Source organism: Topomyia yanbarensis, chromosome 1 (assembly GCF_030247195.1).
Source record: "Topomyia yanbarensis strain Yona2022 chromosome 1, ASM3024719v1, whole genome shotgun sequence".
NCBI classification, from domain to species: Eukaryota; Metazoa; Arthropoda; class Insecta; order Diptera; family Culicidae; genus Topomyia; species Topomyia yanbarensis.
Genome location: NC_080670.1, coordinates 33,407,604 through 33,426,214, shown reverse-complemented (window position 1 = coordinate 33,426,214; position 18,611 = coordinate 33,407,604). Strand labels below are relative to the sequence as shown.

The 18,611-nt window shown below is 33.7% G+C and overlaps 1 protein-coding gene across 4 annotated transcripts in view; it reads right to left on the bottom strand.

Annotated features, from left to right (window-relative positions):
* The window catches only part of LOC131677313 (uncharacterized), a 456,877-nt gene that overhangs the window by 145,233 nt on the left and 293,033 nt on the right, over positions 1-18,611 (bottom strand). Inside the window, exon 3 of one of the 4 annotated variants that reach the window (XM_058957049.1) lies at positions 4,399-4,445. The exons of the other annotated variants lie outside the window; for them this stretch is intronic. The gene's annotated coding sequence lies outside the window, so the exon portion shown is untranslated. The remainder of the gene's footprint in view (positions 1-4,398; positions 4,446-18,611) is intronic. 4 annotated transcript variants of the gene reach the window in all.

Below are 18,611 nucleotides of genomic sequence, written 5' to 3'. Positions count from 1 at the left end.
AAATATATTTATTTATAAATCGCTTGACACGTTCCAGTTCTATAAGTCATAAACCCTTACTAAGTTCGACCCAGTTCAACTCATAATTTTTTTTAAAATTTGCGAAATTCTCAAAAATTGATGAAAGTTTTGAAAATTTTACAATTTTTGGAAATTTTCGAAATTTTTGAAAATTGTTCAAATTTTTGAAACACACAAATTTTTGAAACTTTTACAAATATTTGAAAATTTTACAAATTTGTAAAAAATTACATTTTCAACAAATGAAAAATTGTTAAAAATTCATATTCTTAAAAATCCGTTATATTTTTAAAAATGTCTTAAGTTTTCAAAAATTTGTGAAATTTTCAAAAAATTGTGAAATTTTCAAAAATTTCGTAAATTTTCAAATATATGTGGAAATTTCAAAATATGTTAAACTTCCAAAAATTTGTAAAATTTCCAATATTTTGGAAAATTTCCAAAATTTTGTAAATTTTTTTGAAATTCTCAAAAATTTATATGATGAAAATTTTAAAAATTTAAATTGTTACAAAATTTTAAAAATGTTTCAAAATGGTGCAAACTTTCGAAAATTTAAAAAAACATTGAATATCAGAAATTTTTGAAAAATTTACAGATTTTTGAAAATTCTGCATATTTTTTAAGCTTTTACAAATTTTTGAAACTCAATTTTTTGAAAATTTTGCAAATTTGTGAGTATTTTACAAGTTTGTGAAAAATTTGCAAAATTTTCAATAATTAGAATTTTCAAAAATCCAAGTTTTCAAAAATTCGTAAAATTTTCAAGTTTGTTTAAAAATTCAAAAAATTATGAAATGATGAAAAATTTTCAAATTTTAGAATTTAAATTGTTACAAAATTTTAGAAATGTTTAAAAATGGTGCAAATTTTTGAAAATTTAAAAAAAAAATTGAAAATCAGAAAGTTTTGAAAAATTCACAAGTTTTTGAAAATTCTACATATTATTGAAGCTTTTACAAATTTTTGAAACTTTCACAAATTTTTGAATATTTAATAATCTAATTTCAAAAATTCGTAAAATTTTCAAAAGTTTGCAAAATTTTCAAAAGTTTTAAATTTTTAGATATCCGTAAAATTTGTAAAAATTTCATAAATTTTCAAAAATTTGTAAAATTTTATAGAATTTGAAAAATTTTCAAAAATTTGCGGTTTTCAAAAATGTGAAATTTGTTTTAAAAAATTTCTAACAATATTCTTAAATTTGCAAAAAACTTTCTAAAATTTGAAACATGTCAAAAAAGTTTCAAAAATTTGTGAAAATTTTAGAAATTTATGAAATTTTCAAAAATTTCTAAAATATTCAATTTAAATTTTTTTTAAATAATATGTGTAATTTTCAAAAATTTGCAGAAATTTCAAAAAATTGAATAATTTTCAAAAATCTGTAAGATTTTCAAAAAATTGTAAAATTTTCAAAAATTTGTAAAATGTCCAAAATTTTGTAAAATTTTCAAAAGTTTGAAATTCTCAAAAATTTATGAAATGATGAAAATTTTACAAATTTTAATTGTTACAAAACTTTAAAAATGTTTGAAAATGTTGCAAATTTTTAAAAAATTTTAAGGATCAGAAATTTTTGAAAAATTTACGGATTTTTGAAAATTCTGCTTTTACAAATTTTTGAAACTAACAATTTTTTGAAAATTTTGCAAATTTGTGAGTATTTTACAAGTTTGTGAAAAATTTGCAAAATTTTCAACAATTTGAATTTTCAAAAATCCAAGTATTCAAAAATTCGTAAAATTTTCAAAAGTTTGTTTGCAATTCTCAAAAAATTATGAAATGATGAAATTTATAAATTTAGATTGTTACAAAATTTTAGAAATGTTTAAAAATACTGCAAATTTTTGAAAATTTTAAAAAAAATTTAAGAATCAGAAATTTTTGAAAAATTCACAAATTTTTGAAAATTCTACATATTATTGAAGCTTTTACAAATCTATGAAACTTGAACTTATGAGTATTTTACAAGTTTGTGCAAAATTTTCAACAATTTGAATTTTCAATAATCTAAGTTTTCAAAACATTCGTAAAATTTTCAAAAGTTTACAAAATTTTCCAAAGTTTGCAAAATTTTCAAAAGACTGCAAAATTTTCAAGTTTTAAATTTTTAGATATTTGTAAATATTTCTTAAATTTTCAAAAATTTGTAAAATTTTCAAAAATTTGTAAAATTTTCAAAAATTTGTAAAATTTTCAAAAATTTGTAAAATTTTCAAAAATTCGTAAAATTTTCAAATATTTGTGAAATTTTAAAAAATTTGTAAAATGTTAAAAAAATTGTGAAATTTTAAAAAATTTGTAAAATTTTCAAAAATTGTAAAATTTTCAAAAATTTGTAAAATTTTCAAAAATTTGTAAAATTTTCAAAAATTTGTAAAATTTTCAAAAATTTGTAAAATTTTCAAAAATTTGTAAAATTTTCAAAAATTTGTAAAATTTTCAAAAATTTGTAAAATTTTCAAAAATTTGTAAAATTTTCAAAAATTTGGAAGATTTTCAAAAATTTGAGTTTTTAAAAATTTGTAAAATTTTCAAGCTAAAAATTTTCAAAAAATTTAAATTTTCAAATATTTCATAAATTTTTCAAAATTTGTGAAATTTTATAAAATTTGCAATATTTTCAAAAATTTGAAATGTTCTAAAAAATTTGCAAAGTTCTCCAAAATTTGAAGTTTGTTTTAAAAATTTGCAAAAAATGTTCTAAAATTTGCCAAAAATATTCTGAAATTTGAAACATGCTAAAAAATTGGAAGATTTTCAAAAACTCGTGAAAATTTCAAAAATTTATGGTTTTCAAAAGTTTGTACAAAAATTTGTAAAATTTTCAAAAAATTGTAAAATTTTCAAAATTTCTGATTTTGATACGCCATCTTGCTAACGAAAAAGCGCTGGCTCAGTTCAATACGGTGGTTGACGGGACATCAAATATTTTGCTATTGGAACGAGTATTCACATTTACTGAATATTCAAAGCAACCCTAGGCGTGCGCAAACGGCTTCATCCATTTTACCAATTTTCAAAATATATAAAATTTTGAAATATTTGTAAAATTTTCAAAAATTTATAGAATTAAAAAAAAAATAATTGGTAAATTATTCAAAATATTGTAATATTGTCAAAGATTTAAATTTTCTAAAATATTCCAAATTTCAAAAGTTTGTGAAAGTTTCAATTTTTAACTATCTGTAAAATTTTGTATTTTCAAAAATTCAAAAATATGTAAAATTATCAAAAATATGTAAAATTTCAAAAAATCGTAGTTTTCACAAATTAGTAGAATTTGCCATTTTGGAGAATTTGTGAAATTTTCATGAATTTGTAGTTTTTTTTCAATTTCACTAGTTCTGATTAGCTTAATAAAACTCTTTTTCTTGCGGGACATCACACATGGCAAAAGCTTTGCTCAGCAACACAAACTGTCTCCGTTTTTGGAGCTAGCGCCAATTCGGCGCTAGCTTAGTCCTGTCACTAAGTTAATGTCGGATCCCGATGAGACGAATTCGAAACTGAAATTTCATAACTAATTTAGATTTTTGTTAGGTTTGTTTGTTAGGTTTTTGTTCGACAAACTTGTTCATCAAACATATCTTCAAAAGCATTCCTAGGTCCGCGTTGGGATATTTACATCAACCTCTAGTGGCTATTTTATAAACTGCGAATGTTTCCCCATACATACAAGCTCTTTGGAGGAGGAGTTAGGGTTAGGGAAAGTTTCTACTTGGCCTAATGTGCTTAACAAAATCAGTATTGCATGTCATAGATGATGAAACTGGATGAAGCCGTTTTCCGTACGCCTAGGGTTGCTTTGAATATTCAGTAAATGTGAATACTCGTTCCAATAGCAAAATATTTGATGTCCCGTCAAGTACCGTATTGAACTGAGCCAACACTTTTTCGTTAGCAAGATGGCGGACTGAAGTCAGAAATAGCGCCTTTTTAAAAGCGATTCTGGGTATCTAGTTAGACGTGGTTCCCTAACCAAAAGAAATGTTCGTTTTCGCTTTCTCGTCAGCAAACCAGAGCTTCTGTATTTTCTTCCCGGGACATCACACGGGACAAGTCAGTTTTTTTTTCAGGCATTCACATGTGTCGTGTGAACTGTTTGGATTTTTTTGTTGCTAACTAGTGCTAATTTTGGTGCTAGTTTGGATACATCATCCAACTAGACACCTAGTTGGTGCTAGTTACTGACGAGATGAATTCGAGACACAAAAATCAATCTTAATTTAAGTTAGGTCTTGTGTCCTTAATTCGCAAATTGGTTTAATCAAATTTTAATTTTTTGGGAATTAATATTGCATAAGAAAAAAGTGATTTCATGAAACAACGCATTCTATGTCGGAAATTAGCCCGAATAATTTAACAAAATACCTTAAGCGTAGTATCCTTTTCCTATGGCACCAATTTGGGAAGCTCACCTGAAACAGAAAGAAAGAGCAGTTAATCAATTGGAATACGGAACAACGTTTGACACTTCGGGAATCGATAAAGTGCCTTGTCAGCATACGATCCTGTTTTGGACGTAAATAAAGCGACCAGACCTTCATATATGATACATGTAAATGTACGAATTATTGAAATTGACAATCAACAACTACCCAGAGAACGGCTCGTATCAACGGAAAAGTAAACAGGAAGAAAGGCGAAGTGTAAGCCTAGCATGAATGTATAACAATTGCACCACCAGTATCAGAAGCTGATTCAGGAAGGTATCCTTGATGGTTGGCCCATTCAATCGAATGAAAGCATCGCTTTCAACCGGAACAGAATCACATATACAATCGTTTCATTGCCCAGTAAGGCTCTCTCCCCTCTGGGAACCAGAACCTTCGAGCCAGCTGAATGTACACAAACGACCAAGCTGTGAAGCTTTTTCAATTATTACCAACACACTCGTCCTTGCTCGAATGATCTAACGGAATTGCGAAGTAGTTCCTATAGAACAGCCTGGCATGAATAGGTTTTCACCATTCCGATTTTTTTTGTTTGCTTCGTTCCACGAATAACTCTGTCCCTTTTGACCACATCACAGTCGGAAGGGGATGCACAGGGTCAATTCAGCTCTTCATCATGTTTCGTCTCGTTTCCCGTGCACAGTGAGTCACAGGTCAAACTTCGAAAACGAATTTTCGAAACATTGCTGAATAAACGGCCGATTTTGAACCAAATAAGTCAGCATTTCCTTTCCATCCGTTCAGATCACTGTTCGGCAATCTTTGATACTGGTAGCTCAAAAAAAAACTAATTGCACCTTCAACGGTCAGGTCGACCATCAGAAAAAATGCCCTACTGTATGGGAAAATCTATGACCAAGTGGACTGAACGAACAAAGACGTCTCCCTGGAAGTAAATTTTCCACTTCCTCTGCAGTAGGACCAACCTTCTGGCACCTGAGTGCATCCTTCTACAGTGGACGGCCTCGCCCGACCGATGAATTCCTGCCTTTGTACCTACAGGTACCGGTACCAACAGTTCAAGTACAAAGTGCCAAGTTGGAAGCCACAAAATGGAGAAATAATTTCCCACCGGGACCCGACTACTGCTGACTGCAGAAGTATGAACAGAAGCTGACTGGATGGTGCCAGGCTACACGTGGGTGGGCAGTTCATATTTCAATATGGCCTTCAGCTACGCGCCGGATAATGACACTGGCATGAAAGGGATACCGGAACCAGAAACCACCCACGTGGACAGCAACGGGAACGGAGGTAATCTCTGCGGTGGCGGTGGCGGCGGGTGGTGAAATATGGGATTTTAATGACTGTACATTGAGTTTTAATTTCAAGGGGTTTTGCGGGAAGGTGATTTGCGGGAATCGCGCGCCGGCACATGAAAAATGAGGAACTCTGCGGGACCTACCGACATCGGAGATAAGGAAAAGTTTATTGTTTTGTGGGTGTCAAAGATGTACGACACTTCGGGCGGGGGAAGTTCTCTCAAAGTATAGAATGAAATAATGCTGTTTTGTTGAGGGGGGGGGGGGGGTGGGGGGGGTAGGTTGAAGTCAGCATCGGGAGGATGATTTATAGTTTGCCGGGAGTTTCCGTTGAAGTTACTCTCAGTTCAATATATAAGGCAAACATGGTCATCAATTATTTGATTACATCGGGCTCCCCGAAAACCTTAGTTTACAGATTCGTTATTTAGTGAACCACTTTCTGCCTGATCTACAATGTATAGATGGTTAGAATGGCTCCTAACACTTTCATAATATCTACCGTAAAACAAAAACCATCAATTGGTGATATGGAAAATTCATTTTCCGAAATTGTAGTTAAGCTATTTGGTATATAGAACATCCGTTTCCAAAATTTCACGCGGACATTTTTATAAGTGTAAAAATATTTTAATATGTTTCCAAAGGATGGCAACATGAAATTTCGGGAACCAATGCCACTTTTATATCAAATCAAATTACATATCAAATAACTTACACAACAAGAAAAATGGAAGTTATTGTTGAAAGCATGGGAAATAAAGCCATGCACAGGGCAAAAAAGTAAAAAATTCATGAAATTTCGCGATTGCAAAAAGGTAAAAAAGAAATTGGAATAAATTTAAAAGCATTTCAAATGATTCTGACCAGTTGAAAAAATATTAAAGTTAAGGAGACAGAAAATATGAAGAAAAATTATAAAACCTGAGAAAACAAAAACCGACAATTAAAAAAAAACATGGAGAAAACTAAAAAAGATACAATTAGAACAATTGAAGAAACTAAAAAAAAATAATATCAGAAAGATTACAAATAAAACATACATTTTAAAGGTTTAAGTGTTGGGAATGTGAAAAATTTATGAAAGAAGTAAGAATATAGAGAAAATTTAGGGAATCAGGATAGCCGAGAGATAAAAAAATAATAAAATTGAGAAAACAAGAATTCTAGCTATCTGCCTGATTTAATTAGAAAATAGAGAGAATTTCAAGCATCTTTTTAATAAAAAAGAAAAATAAAAATAAATAAGCAGATTATAGGGTTTTTGAGGTCGCTGATTACGATGCAGATAACAGAATTTGAAAATTCCAACTGGCGGCTACACAATAGCAATCATTTTTTACGAAATTGGCGAATTTTGTTACAAAGAGTATACAACTCGATTTACGAGAGCTTTTGGGGTCGCTGATTACGATAATCGTAATCGATCGATGTCAGAATTCGAAAATTCAAAATGGCGCCTACAAAATGCAACCATTTTGTACGAAATTGGCCTCCTTGTAAGACGTTTTAGGCCAATATAAAAAAACATGAAATTTAGCAAGCCGTGTGGTGTCCGGCGGGCTGAAATCTTTTTGCACTATTTCAACCAAGAATAGAACCTCTGGGAACTGCTCCCATGTCGTAAGAGGCGACTAACAACATGCTAGGAGTTCCTAGGCCGAGGTTTTGTTCCGTACCGAAGACTTAATCTGGGCGGACCTTAAGGTTTTCCATATTACCCTCTTTCCAGTCTGTATTTAGTGAATCACTGACATATACCTTTTCTGATTCGCCTTTCTTGATTGTGTACCAACGTTTTAAGTTTCTTCTGGCGGTTGTATATTAGCCGTAAATGACGAAATCTAATTCTACACTAAGTAACAGAATATATTAATATACCGGCACTTCCACGCCAAGGTTTAACTTCCAAAGCTTTGGCTTAAAAACCGTTTTTAAAAAATGGAAACTTTCATGCAGGAAATTTATTGAATTGGCCTAAGATGGAGCTGTCGAATTTCACAAAAAGCTTTTTATGTTGCAAGTGATCTGTAGTTGTGTTAAATTAGGTATTTTTCTATTATATTTGAAACCGTCTACCGACAAATCTACATTTACGAATACCTCCAAAAGTGACTTCTTGAGGTCTCATGAAGGCCTGACACTAGCTTTATGATACTTTTGCTTTTCTAAACAGTAATAAAAATCTCAACATTCAAGAACTTCACTTTGTCAGAAAATGTAGGGCCATCGGAAGCTAAAACTTCGTAAAATCGCACTCCTGGTCCTTTTTTCAGTGCAGTACTCTACGTCACTCGTTCAAATTTGCACCGCTCTTATGGTAGTCGGTATTTGCTAGTATTACTGTTCTCCCATCCATTCTGGTAGTCAAACGGTGGGATAGCAAAATTCTTACAAGTTTCCTATCTCATGCCTCCACGCGATTCTAAGTCTATTGATGACATTTGGTCCTTAGACCGCAGAATGAGAGGGTGCGAACAGAATGAGAGGGTGCGAACAGATCTAGTCGAGAAAACATTGCCGTAAAAATGAATAGTTGATCGGAAATTAGCCCCAATACGACTAATCTGACTAGTATCTATGAACACGGCTCAATACGTATTGAAAATTCGCCGCGTCTGTTTTTATGAACCTAATTTAAAGCTCCGTTATTGCTAACAAGCCCGTGCATCAGATTAACAATCCTTTATATTTCCCTTCAGTGTTCGGTATTATCGCTCGTATACTTGTATTCCACAAACAATCCGATATGGAAAATAAGAAATACTTTCCTTGATTTATAACATCTCGCGCTATTTTTGCCAGTATAATATGCTGTCACTTGGTAGTTTTCAAGCCAATAAATATATCGTAGAGAAGAAGTAGCGAGTTCTGTCCAAATACTGTTGCAATAAATAGTGATCCGGCCCATTACGCAGATAAGATTAGCTTTTCCAGGCAATACTCCCACGATCGGCTGTGTGGAGTTCAAATTGTTTTTGTTTAGGGAACATAGTATACTCTCGGTAGCCGGCTGCCCAGAGTTTAAAAATAACCAAAAACTAAACAAGATCATCTCTTTTTCGAGTGATCGTGCACTCGAAGACTAACTAAACAACTACCTAATAAAATATGCTTTACAGGTCGCATCGTTTGCTTGGAGCGAATCCTAGACCTGATACCCTTCCAAACCACCAACTCCGCGACACCTATGGAAGAGTCTGATGAATCGTCGTCCTTCCGTTAAGTAGGTGGAGCATCAACACTTCCTGTCTACCTTATCCTTTATCCTTCCCCGTGAACGATGGAGATGGGGGCGGCCGGCAATGATGGCTATCATGCTGTTGAGGTTTTAATATGGGTCGGATTGGTATGAATTCCTACTTACCACTTCCTAAGCAACTCTTATTAGATAATCAGCAGTCAAACATGATGAAGTCAGTGTGCAATCCGCCAAAATCATCGTCACAACGCAATATAAAAAAACATGAAATTTAGCCAAGCACAGTCGCCATATTGGATCTGCCATTTTGAATTTTACATTTCGACATCAGAATCAGAATCATCAACCCCGGAAACCCCTTTGTAAGATATTTTAAATCAATATAAAAACATGAAATTTAGCCTAGTACAGTCGCCATATTGGATCGGCCATTTTGAATTTTACATTTTCGATGTCAAAATCAGAATCAATGACTCCGAAAACCCCCTTGAAAGTCGTTTTAGGCCAACATAAAAAAATGAAATCAGAATCAGAATCATCAACCCCGGAAACCCCCTTGTAAGACGTTTTAGGCCAATATAAAAACATGAAATTTAGCCAAGCACAATCGCCATATTATATCGGCCATTTTGAATTTTACATTTTCGATGTCAAAATCAGAATCAGTGACCCCGAAAAACCCCTTGAAAGTCGTTTTAGGACAACATAAAAAAATGAAATTTAGTCAAGCACAGTCGCCATATTGGATCCGCCATTTTTAATTCTACATTTTCGACTTCAGAATCGGAATCATCAACCCCGGAAACCCCCTTGTAAGACATTTTAAACCAATATAAAAACATGAAATTTAGCCTAGCGCAGTCGCCATATTGGATCCACCATTTTGAATTTTACATTTTCGACGTCAGAATCAGAATCAGTCACCCCGGAAACCCCCCCCCCCGTAAGACATTTTAAACCAATATAGCCAAGCACGGTCGCCATATTGGGTCCGCCATTTTGAATTTTACATTTTCGACGTCGGAATCAGAAACAGTGACCTCGAAAACCTATGTAAAGCTAAAAATAACAGTATTTGCAATGAAAAAAAAAATCGCGTCGCAAGAATTTTGTAAAGGAATCTTACTTAAATTTCTACAAACAAAAAAAAATTAGTGTAAAAAACTGGGTAATATTTTACAAACTTTTATCGTTTTATCAAAATTGACTGAAATTGTACGACAATTTTATTTGAAGTGCTCCTTAAATTTCACAAGAATAGTCAATCATTTAACCAAAAATCCAAAAATTATTCTAAAATTTCACAAAGAAAAATTACAAGAGTTTTATAACAGCAAATTTACAGATTTTTTTAAAAGCATTTCACTTGTCTTTTTTCAAATTTCATCCAATTTAGTTAATATTTAAATAAGATTGGATCACAATTCAAATATAATTTACTGTAGTTTTTTAATGAAAATGTAACTACAATTTGAATAGACGCCATTGTAAACACCAAGATGGCAATTTCTGGTTTGGCAATGAGGTTCCCAACAATATCGATGCCATTTTAGAATTACCTATGGCGACCAATTTCAAATTCGGTTAAGTAGCAGTTTTGAGAACGCTAACAATACAAACATTTTTGAAACGGACTTAACGAGTAGAGTGTTGAAAATCGCTGTTTGGCACCATTCCAAAATCCAAGATGGCGACTTCCGGTTAAGCAATAGTTTCGATAATCCAAACATTTTTTTAGAAACGAACTTGCCGAGTAGATGGCGTTAATCAAGGTGTAAATCTATTTTAAAATCCAGGACAGCGACGTCCGGTAGAGCACCCTAACAATGTGGGTATTTTTGAAACGGGATTAAGAAGTAGATGACGAAAATTAATGTGTTGCGCCATTTATAAATTTACGGTGATGACTATTGTAATATTTTAATAATCCTTATAATATGGCTATTTTTGGAATAGGCTTGACGAGTGGATGTTGGAAATCGATGTTTGACACCATAATGAAAAATCCAAAATGAAGACTTTCGGGTTGAACAATATTCTCGATAACCATAACAATGTGGCTATTTTCGGTAACGAGCTTGACAAGTGTGTGATATAAGTCGACGATAGGCACCATATTAAAATGCAAGATGGCGACTTTCGATTGAGCAAGATTTTTGATAATCCTAACGAGCTTAACGGGTAGATGGCCTTAATCAAGGTGTGATGCTATTTTGAAATCCAAGATGGCGACATCCGTTTACGAAATATTATAGTAACCCTTACAATATGGGTATTTTGGGAGTGGGCTTGAGGAGTGGAGGTTGGAACATGATGTGTGACGCAATTTTAAAATCCAAAACGGTGACTTTCGCCCGAGAAATATTCTCAATAATCATAATAATGTGGGCATTTTTGGAACGAGTTTGATAAGTAGATGATATGAATCGATGCTCGGTGCCATATTAAAATGGCGACTGTAAATTGAGCAAGATTTTTAATAATCCTAACAATTCGGGAACATGTAGATGGAATTAATCAAAGTGTGATGCTATTTTGAAAATTTAAATTCAAGTGCGCGACTTCCAGTTTAGCAATGTTTGATTAACCCTAACAAAATTGGTATTTTGGGAATGGGGTTGACCAGCGCTTCTCAACCTTTTTCGTACCACGGATCCCTTAGAAAACTCTCTTGGTTGCTGCGGACCCCCACGGTGTCGTTTTTGTATGCTATCAATATATTATTTTCAGTTTGCTAGGAAACAAGATTTAAAATTTCAATCTGTGCTCGGAAAATGTTTTTTCTTCGCGGACCCCCAGCAACAACTTCGCGGCCCCCTAGGGGTCCGCGGACCCCAGGTTGAGAATCACTGGGCTTGATGGTTGGATGTTGAAAATCGATGTTTGGCGCCACTTTCAAAATCCAAGATAGCGCTTTCCGGTTGTGAAATATTCTCGATAATTCTAAACATACAAATATTTTTGGAACGGGTTTGACAAGTAGATACTGGAAATCGATGTACGAAGACATTATAAAGTATAAGATATCGACATCCGGCTAAGCAAAATTCTCTATAAACCTATCAGTATGGTGACATATATTGATTTTCGTCATCTACCCGTCAACCCCCTTCCCGAACTGGTATCAGTAATAATTAGCTAAGAATATGTTAAATTATACAACGTCATAATGATGTACAACTTCATACTGTACTGTACGCACTCAAACTTTTTTAGAAGCTTGGTACGTTATTGGGAAAAGATTTCGTAAAAAAGTTACACTATTCGAATAATACCTAAAAAGATTTTACAGAAGCTACTTTCAGTATAGATACTACTATACTATGTATTTTTGTACATGGTGTTTTTCCATCACATTTTCCAACTTTCGTCACTGGCATCGAACCGTCATTGGATACAAAGTCTATCGAAACAGAAAGTCAAGTTCCGCAACGGAAAGTAACACCAAGGGTTTGTTTTTTTTCTGTTAAAATGGCCCTTTTTTGTATGAATCATCGTATAGCGAAATTGTCGAATGTGAAAGAGAAATACGCATTGTTGTGCTTGAGTGCATTTTTGTTTGATTTAGTTTAATGGACGTCATTAATTGTCGTCTCAAGAAATAATTCTAATTCTAATAACGATTCATTTTGACAATTTTCAGAGCATCTCTCGTTTTTTTTCGTTCCACGTGGTCTAGATTGTTGGCCTATCGTCTTAACTGATATGTTTCTTTATCGTTGCCTTGGGGGTTAGGACGATGAATGAGCAATTGAAAGCGACGGTCAGAAAGCTAGTGTTTCGTAGAAACGTCGAAAGAAAACTGATACTATTTGATTGAGCTAATACCTTTTTATATATTCATAAGTATTAGCAACAATACTATTTTTAGTCACGGTATTAGAAGTTATAAAGTTAATTGGAAATCTCTAAGGAATTTGTTAAGATTAAACCAAACCGTTGCTATTTTTACGGTACGATTGGCACGTGCGCCCGGAAGCTTAACAAATTTACAAAAACGTGAAAAAAAATCCCGGACATATTTAGAGCTATTTCTTTGCTAGCACACGCAACAAACTCATACCGAAAGCCCTCTCTACACCAGCCAAGGGTTCGATAATTACCCTGAGGCATCAATTAACAGCTGTAAATGACCGTGTGTCCCGGACATGGAACACAACACGAAACGTAAGTCCCTCATGGCCACACCGACCGAACGTCGACGTATAGTTCAGGGACACCGTGACGTTGCTGGTCGAACCACTAAATCAAGCGAGCCACCGAACGCGACTCCATTTATGATCCAGTAGGATCTTCACTGCCGGCCAAACGCGCCCGTTCGCTTCTATTAGACATTAAAACTTTCACTAATTACCCATAAATCTTGAAATTTCCCGTTTTTTGCACCCCCTCCAGACTGCTTAACGAGCTCCGGAAGCTTGGAGCAGCGAGCAGCCCAAGATCGTCCACGGTTGTTCCACCGGGCGGGGGAGAGTTCCACCCGTCTACCGGAAAAACAGCATTACCGTTGAGGCGGCCATTTCATTAGGCGCTAAATCGGGATTTATGGGCTAAGGGTCTCTCCGGTGCTACTGCGACTGGAAGGGGGAAGGTGTAGCAGTAGAAACGACAAAACGGCCAAGCACTAGCACCGTTCGCGAATTTCACGGCAGCAAGATGCGATTTTGGTTCAGTTTAAGTTCGTTTCCACTGTTGTCAGTAGGGAGGAGGTGACGATGATAATGGTGAATTTTAGTTAATTCGGTGATTTTCCCGTTTTTGTTTTGACTTGATTTTATTATACTATTTCCGACATTTATAGGAGCAATTTGGTAGTTGAAAATACTTCAATAAGCTGATACAGTTAAACCACAGATAACAGACGTTTAGGCTAGAACAAAATTTCTTCAAAAACCTGTGTAAATTTTCAAATTGATAAACGTTGGAAATCCGTGTTTCACTATTGCCATCTGCGCAACTGTTTGCTACACATGTTTGACAGCTGCACTCTAACTGCATTGTATCGATCACTGCGACATCTACAAACGTTTGCCAAACGTGTTTCAGGCGTCTTATTTATTCGGAATTTCAGTAGCGGGTATTTACACACGATTCAAATCGAGCCTAAACGTCTGTTATCTGTGGTTAAACTTTTTATGGTGATGAATAATTTACAATGAAATATTCCTTGATGGAGGAACTGCCGTTTGTTTTATACATGATTAATTTTCAAACTCTTATCAGCGTGAACAGTTGACAAAACTACACTTTGATTAAAACCAGAGCATAGCCGAATTTTTTTCAATAAGTCTGGAACTTTTCTGTTCAATGTTTATCATATGTTGTAGCATATGCGAGAAAAATGCGCATTGTTATGTCTGAGTGTTTTAGCACTATATAGTATGTTAAAAGTGTTGATGATTTCTTAGTCAAAGTGTTACAGCATCTGTAGTAGTAGGCAGCCGCGTCTTTATTTACATTTAGGCGACCTTCTGAAGCTCTAAGACGATTTTGCCTGGATTTCAGAACGTTATGCACTACGCATACTGTACGAATTCCGCAAGCTTAGTTACAGAATTCAGTTAGTTATTGTACGGAAAATACTTTATATTTTCTTTCGTTGCAATACTACAAGTTCTACGTAAGCTAATTATATAGTTTTAAAAGTTTCAGCAATTTTATGAAATGAAATTTTTAAACCTTAGACGCTGAAGGCATTCGCTTCCAATATTTGCTACTATGAAGCATTTCACTAAACAAAAATCAATCATACAAGAAAGCCGCTGCCGCTGTTGCTTCTGGCTCATAAGGAAGCCGGCATTCATCGGGGTACCGAATGGAAATATCAATTTCCGCCGGCTTTGGCTGTGTACCTATCGCAGTCCAGCTTTTTCTTTTCTTCTTCATCCCTCAGAGCATCGTCAATTTCGGCCAAGTGGCTATGAAATCCCAAAAAGCCTGCACCACTCAGCTTTTAAACAGGCTCTTTGCGAAAACATCACCCGAAAATTATGTTTATTTGTCGACGTCGTCGTTCTATTTGAATAATTTACACCAACCCTCGGAATGCTGCGAACCGGACCGGCGGAGTGGAGATGTGACCGTGGAATTGATGGAGAGACGTTCGCCCCGCTTGGAGTGATTTATTCTGACGATTGAGCCGTCTTCTTTGCAGCGCCCCCCAATCCCGTCAGATCCGCTTTCTTTTCCCCATCCGAATCGACGAACAAATCGGGCAAAACGACAACAAAAGATGGTGCAAAATGGAAAATAAACGATTCCACCCACCCCCTCCCCGGAACAGAGAAACGGTAAATAAATTTCCTGCGCTCTTGTCGATCGCCTGCGCTCCTCCCTGCCGTCCATCACTCGACAGCGGCACAGTGTTGGTGTAATAAAAGCAGCAAGCTTCTTGACGAAGGAGAAATAAATCTTGTAAAACTGACAGCGTCCCTTGCCGCCATTTGCGCTATTATTCGATCTGGACGACCAGCGTCATCGGGGGTTGACAACTGGCAGCGGCAACAAACTTCGGATTGACCTTTTGCAAGTTGTCATTCAGCAGTTTGGACGGTGATGCTTCATTTTGTTCCTCTCGTGAAACGACAGGTTGTATTACCAGAGCGCGCAGGGGTGGCGATCACTTCTGAAATAGATTTGGGCCATAACCAGGGATGCCATTATACTAGATTTATCTGGCACAGCCACAGTTTTTTGCAGCTTCCAAACAGAAAGACAGATTTTTTTTAATTATAGAAGCTGTTACACACAAATTTTGAAAATTCCATGTGACAGATTTTGTCACACATTTTTAGTTGAAGTATCAGAGGTTCTTTGAAAAATAGTGGCCACTCTGGTCATAACCAGAAAATTCTTTTTGAACAAATTAATTTTCATTTGATTTGTTCTTTTAAAGATCTATTTTTACTATTTTATTCACTTTTCTATTATTTTTAAAAATCGTTCAATAGTGCTCTTTTATCCGATTGTAAGTCATTTTTGATGTCCGTGCTTGTGAAACTAACTACAATCGATCACTCACTATTCACGTACTATTTCTCAAGCAGAATCTACTACAACCCTGTCGATCAAGGAAGGGCAAACGAACAAACAATCTACAAACCGCTACCCATCGTAGCTCATCCATCTGCGCTTTGAATGTTATTCCCTAATCGAAATAGCACAACATAGCTCCTCCCCCCAATCCCCGTTGCCGTTGACAACAGAGGGAGAATGTCAAGGTTTCGCCCGACCTCATTGTTGACAACGTGTTGACAGTTGCTGCTACAGTTCTGTACCACTTGCCTTCTGCACAAACTCACTGTCAGGTTTTCTTTTTCACAGTGCAAAAAGCAACTCCGACCTGGACGAATTCACTTGAAACAGGCTGGGTGGGACATAAACGAAAAAGGAGTACTTTTTGCTAACCCTTGCCAGACCACGTTTTTAACCAATTCCATCCGTTTGGAGAGTCGTGCCGTAGACCTCCTATCTTGAAGGATTTGTTTACAAACAATATAACAACAAACGGAATGGGACGAATTTGTTTGTTGTTTATGCCAAGAAAATGACATATCCTAAGAGGGTTAAGGAAGCAAACTCTTAACAACATCAGTGCAAACATGGTGCTGTTACTAAACAGTAGGGGGAAGTGGAAAAAGCTAGGCGAGAAAACATGGTTCGAATTTGAATTTTGATTATATTTCAATGCTGTTGACCTGTTCTACTCAGGCAACCGAGTGGGAATTGGATGTCCGGTTGCGGTCATCTTATTTATTCAAGCCAAGCGTTGTTTCGAGGTTCAAAACATGAACATCAAGCTGCTGTCATGTCAGTTCGGTTCGAGGGCTGGGGATGATGTTGCGGTCGGCTTCCGTTGCATTGACATTGATTTACTTAGACATGTGGATGGTTTGCTATATTGCTTTGAATTTTTTGCATTTTTTTATTGGATGGAATATTAAAAGCACTATGAAGGATATTTTCGTTAATTTGGCCAGTTTTCATCGGATAACTGACTGTAATTAATTAAGCTGCATTGCTGTAACTTCATGCAGTTTTTGTTAGTTTGATGATTATTGTATGCCATTAGCGAACATTCAAAACAATAATAGCTGTAGAGTGTTGCCTTCTGTTTCTGCATTATTCGAGAAAAAAAGTATTAACCAAAGTCTTAAATGTAATTAATTCCCAATTCAATTTTACCGGCGTCGAGGGCTACTTTACGCCACGAGGGTTATTTTACGCCAAGATTAGATAACAATATTTGAGCTTGTAGTTTGAATTATATAGTTTTATTCAACAAAAGCAAAACATTCGTTGGTTCAATTCTTTGCTTTCATCTGAAAACAACATAACAATGTACATTTTTTAACTTGATGACTAAGTACTTGAAAACTTAGATCATTAGATAACGTGTGGATCAGATATATCTGACATGGTAATAAATTAAATATTATAAATAGTTGAAATAGGCATACTAAATTATTACACTTAACGAAAATAACAAAATAATATACAGGAAATAAACAAAATCCATTAAAATAATAAAATACACGAAAACGCATAATACACAAAATGAGTGAAGAAAAATATTTAAATAAATTAAACAAACAAAACAAATAAAATTACAAAATACTTGATATATACAAAATAAATTTAAAAAAGAACCGGAATAAAAAAATAAAAATCGCATGAATATAATAAACAAATGAAATTAGAAAAAAATCTAACCGAATTTGGTAAAATATACAAAAGCTAATATGCTAATATAATCATAAATAAAATACACAATTATTAAAAAAAATAATCAACAAACGAACAGAACAATAACTATAATGAAATTAGTGAAATATTAAATAAATTAACAAAAAATATCAAAAAATAATATTAACAAAATCGAAAAGATAAAGAAAACAAAAGCAGAAAAAAATAAATAGATAAACTGAATAAAATATTTGAAATGAATGACATCAATAAAATAAATAAAATAGTTGGGAAAAAATTACTAATGGAATGCATAAAATTTACAAAAAAATATAATGAATATTATTTTTGCAAAATGAATAAGGTGAATGATATAAATTAAATAAATCAAAGCACAAAATGAATGGAATTAATAAAAAAATATAAACAAATGAAATGAAAATTAATGAGAAATGTATTTCAGTGTTTCCGTTTTGAGCATTTGCAACTATCTTAGGAATGTTTATTATTTTGTTATTTTTAGTATATTTAGAGCTTTTCAAGCTTTCTGCAACTTTAAAATTATCAGATGAAGTCAAGTTTGGAATTTTGACACTTGGTCATTTTTTCGTTTTGGAATTTTGTCATTTTGTTATTATGTCTCTTAGTCCTTTTATTATTTCGCCATTTTATTATTTCATTATTTTGGTAATTTTGTAATTATATAATTTTGCTATTTTGTATTTTTTCCCTTTTAATATTGTTTTTAAGTTATTTTTTAATTTGTCATTATGCTACTTTGTTATTCTGTTATTTGGTTATTCATTTATTTTAATTTGTCATTTTATTATTTTGCTATTTTATTTTGTTATTATGTTATTATGTTATTTTGTTATTATGTTATTTTGTTATTTTGTTATTTTGTTATTTTGTTATTTTGTTATTTTGTTATTTTGTTATTTTGTTATTTTGTTATTTTGTTATTTGTCATATTGTCATTCC